Below are 6950 nucleotides of genomic sequence, written 5' to 3'. Positions count from 1 at the left end.
CTAAACATAATTAAACTAAAACTCTGGGGTCTAACTCACAAAAAGACTAAGCCTGGACGGTGGGTTCTATTCTGAGAAAAGCCAGGGGGGTCTGTGCAAGATTTTGGGCCCTTCTATAAATACTTTTGAAAGGCACAGGACTGCGGGTTGATTTGGCAAAAGCCTGAGGGCTCTTTAGCAAAATGGCCAAGGCGAAGCGGTATGTTTAGATCTGGGCCATTAGATCGCGATCACACAGCTCGGGTTTGATGGGCTCTAGATCTAATCGGGGCCGTTGCCTCCAGATCGGGCGGCCCAGGGTGAAGGGAGCGCGGGGCGGCGGCTCTGGGTCGCCGGAGACGTGCTCCCGCGGCGGCGTTGCGCCGGAGAAGGCCGAATTCGGCCTTCCTGGGGCGGATTCGAGCGGGGCCGGGGCCTAGAAGCATCTATGTGGTATGCGTAAGCCACTGGTGGCGTCTGGAGGAGGGTTCGAGGCTTCGAGCGTGAAGCTCGTCGGAGATGGTGGCTCGGCGGCGCAGGGCTCGCCGGCGCATGCGATTCGGGGTCTCCAGGGGCCACGGCTACCAAAATTAGCGCAAAAGGGTAACTGAGAACTGGGTGGTGCTCACCGGGCGCAGAATCGGACGGGGGAGCGACGCAGACGAGCCGGCGGCGAGCTCGGGCGGAGAAGCTGGACGGAGGTCGGGGAAGACGCAGCTGCAGGGGTGCTCTAGGCTTCTGGACTCCGTGGATCGATGCGGGATGATGCTGCGGAGGTTCTACGGGGTCAGGAGGACCGGAGATGGGCCGACGGCGAGGAAATCAAGGTGGCGCAACAACTCACCGGCGGCGATGGTTCGAACCGATTCCGTCGATACAAGGGCCTAGACCGGGGAAGGGGTGCTCGAGGAGTCTCCTGGGGCTCAGGCGGAGCTAACGCGCTGCTTGGCCGGGGCTCCCGTGCGAGGGGGCGGCGTGGCTGCGGCGGCGCAGAGGAGCGGCGCGGGGTGGAGCTGTGCGGTGGTAGTGTTGTGATGCAGAGGTGGCGGCTGCGAGATGGGAAGGGGTCCGGGGTGCAGCTGCGTTTAAAGGGGAGGTGCCGAGGATCGCGGGCATAGTTGGGGAAGGCAATCCCCGGCGAGGATTGCGGGGTGACGCGGCGCGGCCGTTGCGCGAGCGGAGGTCGCGGGGAAGGGGATGACTGGTGGGGTCGGGCAGTCAGCGGCACAGAGCGGCGCGCGCGGGACGTGGCCGCGGGGTGAAAGGGCGCCGACATGTGGGGGCTACATGGCAGCGGGGCTAACACGCGCGCGACCAGGCGGAGTCGCTGGTGTGCGGGGCTGGGCCATCAGGGGGGAACGCGGCGCTGGGTTGCTGGGCTTCTGGCGCGGAGCGAGCGCGGGGTGAGGGAGGAGCGGGCCTAGAAGAGAGGGAGCGCGGGAGCAGGCCTGGCTGGACCGCGTGCTGGGGAGGAGAGTCGGGCCCGGGAAAAAGGTTTGGGCTGGGTTAGTTTGGGTCTTCCTGTTTTGGGTTTGGGCTGGGTCCTCTTTTCCTTTTCTATTCTATTTCTAAAACAAACAAACATGTTTGAATTCAAATACAAGTTTGAATTCAAACCACACTCACTCAATTAAAAACTATGCATCAGCATGAATGCAACAACAAGATTTAAACCTAGATAAAATTTTAATTACTTGAGGAACAAAATTGGATTAAATGCAATACTAAACACATTAAACCTTAGAAAATTAAATAAAGCCAATTAATTTTTTTATAAAATGCTGGAATTTAAATTAGGGTGTTACAGTCGACCCCATTGTCAGCAACATGCGCCTGTCCAAGGTGCTGATGGATGGGGGCAGCAGCCTCAACATCCTTTACATCGACACCCTGGAGGCCATAGGGATCCCGCGATCCTACTTGCGGGCCTCTCTCTTCCCCTTCTATGGCATCCTATCGGGTATGAAGGCGTACCCGATCGGCAACCTCGACTTGCCGGTCACGTTCGGCAGCAGAGCCAACTACCGCACCAAAACACTCACATTCGAGGTGGTAGATTGGAAGGGAGCGTACCATGCCATCCTCGGGCGCCCCGCCTACGCTAAGTTCATGGCGGTGCCCAACTACACCTACCTCAAGCTCAAGCTGCCAGGTCCAAACGGAGTCATCACCGTGAGTGGCTCCTTCGAGCAGGCCTACGCCAGTAGCCGCGAGCATTTTGACCTCGCCACCACCGCAACGAACTCGGCGGAGCTCTGCTAGCTTCGCGCCGCCACAGCCGAGTGCCGTCCCGACCCTGGCAAGCCTAGCCAGGCACCGACTTTCGTCTTGACCGAGGAGACCAAGCCGGTTGTGGTCGACGACACTGACCCAACCAAGACGGTGCGGGTCGGCTCCCAGCTGTCGGCCAAATTGGAAGTCGCGCTTATCGACTTCCTCCGTACCAACAAGGACACTTTTGCTTGGAAGCCGTCCGACATGCCGGGCATCCCAAGGGTGGTCGCCGAGCACGAGCTCCGCATTTTGCCAGGATCCAAGCCCGTCCAGCAACGACTACGCCGCTTGGACGACGAGAGACGTAGGGCCATAGGGGAGGAAATAGCTAAACTGTTAGCCGTTGGCTTCATAAAAGAAGCCTACCACTCCGATTGGCTCTCTAACCCAGTCCTTGTAAAGAAGAAAATTGGTCAATGGAGGATGTGTGTTGACTACACCAGCCTAAACCAGGCATGCCCCAAAGACCCTTTTCCTCTGCCTAGAATAGATCAGATAATCGGCTCCACCTCCGGATGCGAGATCTTATCTTTTCTAGACGCCTACTCGGGCTATCACCAGATAGCGATGAAGGAATCCGACCAGCTCGCGACATCCTTCATCACACCATGTCTCTTACTTTTATGTTTCTATGCCGTTTGGACTCTAGAATGCAGGTGCAACATACCAGTGATGCATGCTGGCCTGCTTACCAGGCGGATCCGCCTCGGGTGACGGTCGTGGTCTACATTGACGACATCATTGTCAAGACGCCGCGTGCGGACGACCTAGTCGCCACCTTGAGCGCCACGTTTGTAAACCTCAAGAGGTTCAACATCAAATTGAACCCCGAGAAATGCATGTTCGGTATACCTAAGGGCAAACTCCTCGGGTACATGGTGTCCGAGCGTGGCATCGAAGCCAACCGCGACAAAATGGTGGCCATCACTAACATGGGTCCTATTCGTGGCATTAAAGGCGTCTAGAGGTTAATTGGGTGCCTTGCAGCGCTCAGTCGGTTCATTGCTCGACTGGGAGAGGCGGCCTGCCGCTGTACAAACTCCTCAAGAAGTCCGATACCTTTGTCTAGACAGAGGAGGCACAGGTGGCCCTCGACTGCCTCAAGACCCTCTTGTCCTCCGCCCCGGTGCTCGTCGCGCCGGATCCTTGCGAACCCCTTCTACTTTACCTAGCGGCCACCAACCATGTGGTTAGCGCCGCTTTGGTAGTAGAAAGGGTGGAGCCGGGACATGCCCTCAAAGTCGAATGGCCCGTGTATTTTGTCAGTGAGGTACTGACCAACACCAAGTTGCGGTACCCGCAGACACAGAAACTTCTCTACGCCGTCATTATGGCGACCAAGAAGCTGCAACACTACTTCACCGAGCATGAGGTGTCGGTCGTCACCTCATTCCCACTCGGCGAGGTGGTCCGCAACCACGACGCCGTGGGGCGGATTTCCAAATGGGCGATCGAGCTAATGGGCTACGACGCCAAGTTCGTGCCCCGCACGACGATAAAGTCCCAGGCCCTGACCGACTTCATCGCCGAGTGGACAGAAGTTCAAGCTCCGACCCCAGAAATCTTCCATGAGTACTGGACCCTCTACTTTGATGGGTCGGTCATGGGACCCGGCGCCGGGGCCAGGGTCACCTTGATCTCCCCAGAAGGAGGCAAGTTCCAGTAAGCAGTCCACCTCCATTTCCCCGCGTCCAACAATGTCGCCGAATATGAGGCGCTCATTAGCGGCCTCCGCATAGCCATCGACATTGGGGCAACCCGCCTCTACGTCTATAGCAATTCCAAGCTGGTAGTCGACCACGTCATGAAGAACTCTAACTGCGAGAGTCCCCTCATGGACGCATACTGCCAGGAAGTCCGCAAGCTAGAAGGGAAGTTCCGAGGTCTGGAGCTCCACCACATCCCGCGGAAATAGAATACCGATGCAGATGCTCTCACAAAGATGGCCGCCGAGCGCAAGCCAGCGCCTAGTGGTGTTTTCGTCAACGACTTGAACACGCCGGTGTTGACGGCCATTATCTCACGTTTTGACCGTCAACTTCTTAGGAATAAATTGAGTTTTCCACCATGTTCCTTGCATATTTTATTTGATTCTAATAAGTTTCACAAGTTTTGGATGAGTCGTGCTTGCAGGAATTCACTGTCCAAAGATGGTCGAAATCAGAGAAAATCCTGGCCGACCGGCACATTCCGTGCCGACCGGCCTGACACCTCCACATACATGGGTCCAATACTTTTACTAGAGCAATGTGACACGATCATAAGGTTCCAGAACAAGGTGAACATCTCATATCCTGTCGGTGGACCTGAAAGGCACAAGGTTCAACCCAAAGAGCCACATGTTAGTGCCAAGATCGTCAAATGGGGAAACCACCCATCCCAGAGCCAATGTGGAGTGTTGATCTGCAACGTCGGCGAAACGGAGGGCTGAGAGGCTATGGAGGCAAGTCGTCCGGCCTTCCCCGGGCCTCCCGGCCTAAGATTCCACAATCTGAGGAAGATACCCAAAGAACCGACCTCCTAGAGTGATCAGAAGCCGTCCACACAAAGTTGGTGGACAGGTGGCAGCAGGGCCAGGCCGGCCAGCCTAGGCCAGGCCGCCCGGCCCCACAAGTCAGCCACTGGAGCTCCCCTTTCACGTGAAGTTCAAGCCAAGTCAAGGGTAGTGTAATCTTGCAGCGGTTACCTGATTACCGACCTTGGGCAGCTATAAATAGGCCCCCCATCCTCACTTGTAAACACACACTCAAAGGAGCAATTCTCTCTTCTCAAATCTAGAGTAGGTTAGTAGTTGGGAGTTAGAGTCGAGTCGAGCTTGTCTCGGGGATCCGGAGTCGCCATCGGAGCTCGATAAAGCTCTTGTATCTTTTCCTTTGACTATTTTAAATATAAGTTGTCTTCTTTATTTACTTGAGTCAGCTTTACTTTCTGCAAGTGTTTATCTTTCCAAGTACTAGTACTTGTCTGCGGGAGTAAGTCTTACCTCTAATTCAGTTTAAGTTCCCTCTCTTGCTTGTCAGAGTTAGTCTTATGGGTTTTCTCGCCCGTACTTGTGTAACTCAAGTTAGTTCACTAGGTTGAGGGGGGTTTCTCTTGAAGGCCTCAAGAGAAATCCTAGTACCGAGAGCAGACGTGGTGTCTGACTCAGTGCCAGCTAGAAAGTGTGTTCAACCCCACAGTACCGCAGTGGTAGGCGGTAAGTGGTGACAGCCTTGTCCATCCCTCGTAGTCCACCATGTTCGGATGTTTTCATAGCAGTAGGATTGCCAAAAGTATGTTGGGCCCCTTCTCACCCCTGTCTGCACCCTTCGTTTAGGCTGCCAAAGTAAGCTCCTAGTTCCGACACCAAGTTAGAAGCTTAGATTAGTTCTAGTGAGGCTAGCTCAGTAGTTTAGAAGTATTTCAGGAGTCCTTTCTCGCTCGTTGTCCTCCCAGCTGCTACCTCTCTAAGGTATAGAATCTCCTGTGTGTCATGCGGTCATAGCTTGGCCATTTATCTCATCAGTTATCTGGCTTACCCCTGCTGAATTAGTCGGTCAATAACTTTAGTGAGGGTTGTCACTACAATTTACGATACACTTTACCATAGTGCTTCCCTGAGGATTTCACGATACCCTGGAATACTCCAAGGTGAAGTGCTACACCGGTGAATTCTGTGCGCTTGCAGAATACCCATTCAAATTGAGCATAAAAGACACCAACAAGCATTTCTGGCACCGTTGCCGGGGAAGCAATTGGCTAAAGTTATCGTATAATTGAGTGGAAAACCTTACTATTTTATCACTGCTAGTTTTAGCGGGGTTACCATTGCTCTCTCTCGTTTATTCGATGCAGTGTAGTGCATGACTGGGTTTGATGTACCATCCAACTTCGATCCGAATCCTCAGAGAATTGGGCGAATTGTGAGACGCCGCGTCGTCCCACCCCAGAAGAAACCCACTTGGAATCCTCGTTTGTCAGTCTCAGCACCACCCATGGCCAAGACTCTCAGGCAGTACTCGGCCCCGTCCAGCTGCCACATCCCTACTGGACTGAACAATGACCAAGGCAATGATGGCTTTGAGCTCAAGTCGGGACTGGTGAACATGGTTCAAGCGAGTCCATTCTATAGCAAGGAATCCGAGGATGCCAACGCTCACCTTCAAAACTTCTTGGAAGTGAGCAGCACCATCAACCCCAGAGGTACCATGATGGATAATGTTAGTCTTCGACTGTTCCCATTCTCCTTGTTAGGCAAGGCGAAGATGTGGTTTTACACCAACAAAGCAGACTTCACCACATGGGAGGCTTGCTCCAATGCATTTCTGATGAAGTATTTCACGGTGGGCAAAACCAATGCCCTCCGAGGCAAGATCTCTGGATTTCAACAGCTCCTGGATGAAGCCATTCCGGAAGCTTGGGAGAGATTCCAGGAGTACATCGCAGCATGCCCCCACCACGGCATGGAGGAATGGCTGATTATTCAGAGTTTCTTCAATGGCCTGAACACACCAGCTCAGAACCACATCGATGCAGCATCAGGTGGTTCCTTCCTTTCGCTCAGTGTCGCTGCAGCAAAGGCGCTGGTAGAGAAGATTGCTTCCAATCAAAGTTGGAAAGGTGAAAGGCAGCAACAGCCCTACAAGGGAATTCATCATGTCGACAGCATTGATATGCTTGTTGCCAAGATGGACCTTCTCATGAAGAGACTGGAGTCT

The 6950-nt window shown here is 54.2% G+C and overlaps 1 non-coding gene across 1 annotated transcript; it reads right to left on the bottom strand.

Moving 5' to 3' along the window:
- Positions 1-6590: 6590 nt before the first annotated feature.
- On the bottom strand, positions 6591-6697 carry LOC120686983. Its single transcript, XR_005680489.1, has one exon. It is a non-coding gene; the product is annotated as a small nucleolar RNA R71 (small nucleolar RNA).
- Positions 6698-6950: the final 253 nt, after the last annotated feature.

This window comes from Panicum virgatum, chromosome 8N (genome assembly GCF_016808335.1).
Source record: "Panicum virgatum strain AP13 chromosome 8N, P.virgatum_v5, whole genome shotgun sequence".
Taxonomy (NCBI): Eukaryota; Viridiplantae; Streptophyta; class Magnoliopsida; order Poales; family Poaceae; genus Panicum; species Panicum virgatum.
The sequence above is the reverse complement of the archived record's forward strand: the minus strand, read 5'-3'. Positions and strand labels throughout refer to the sequence as shown.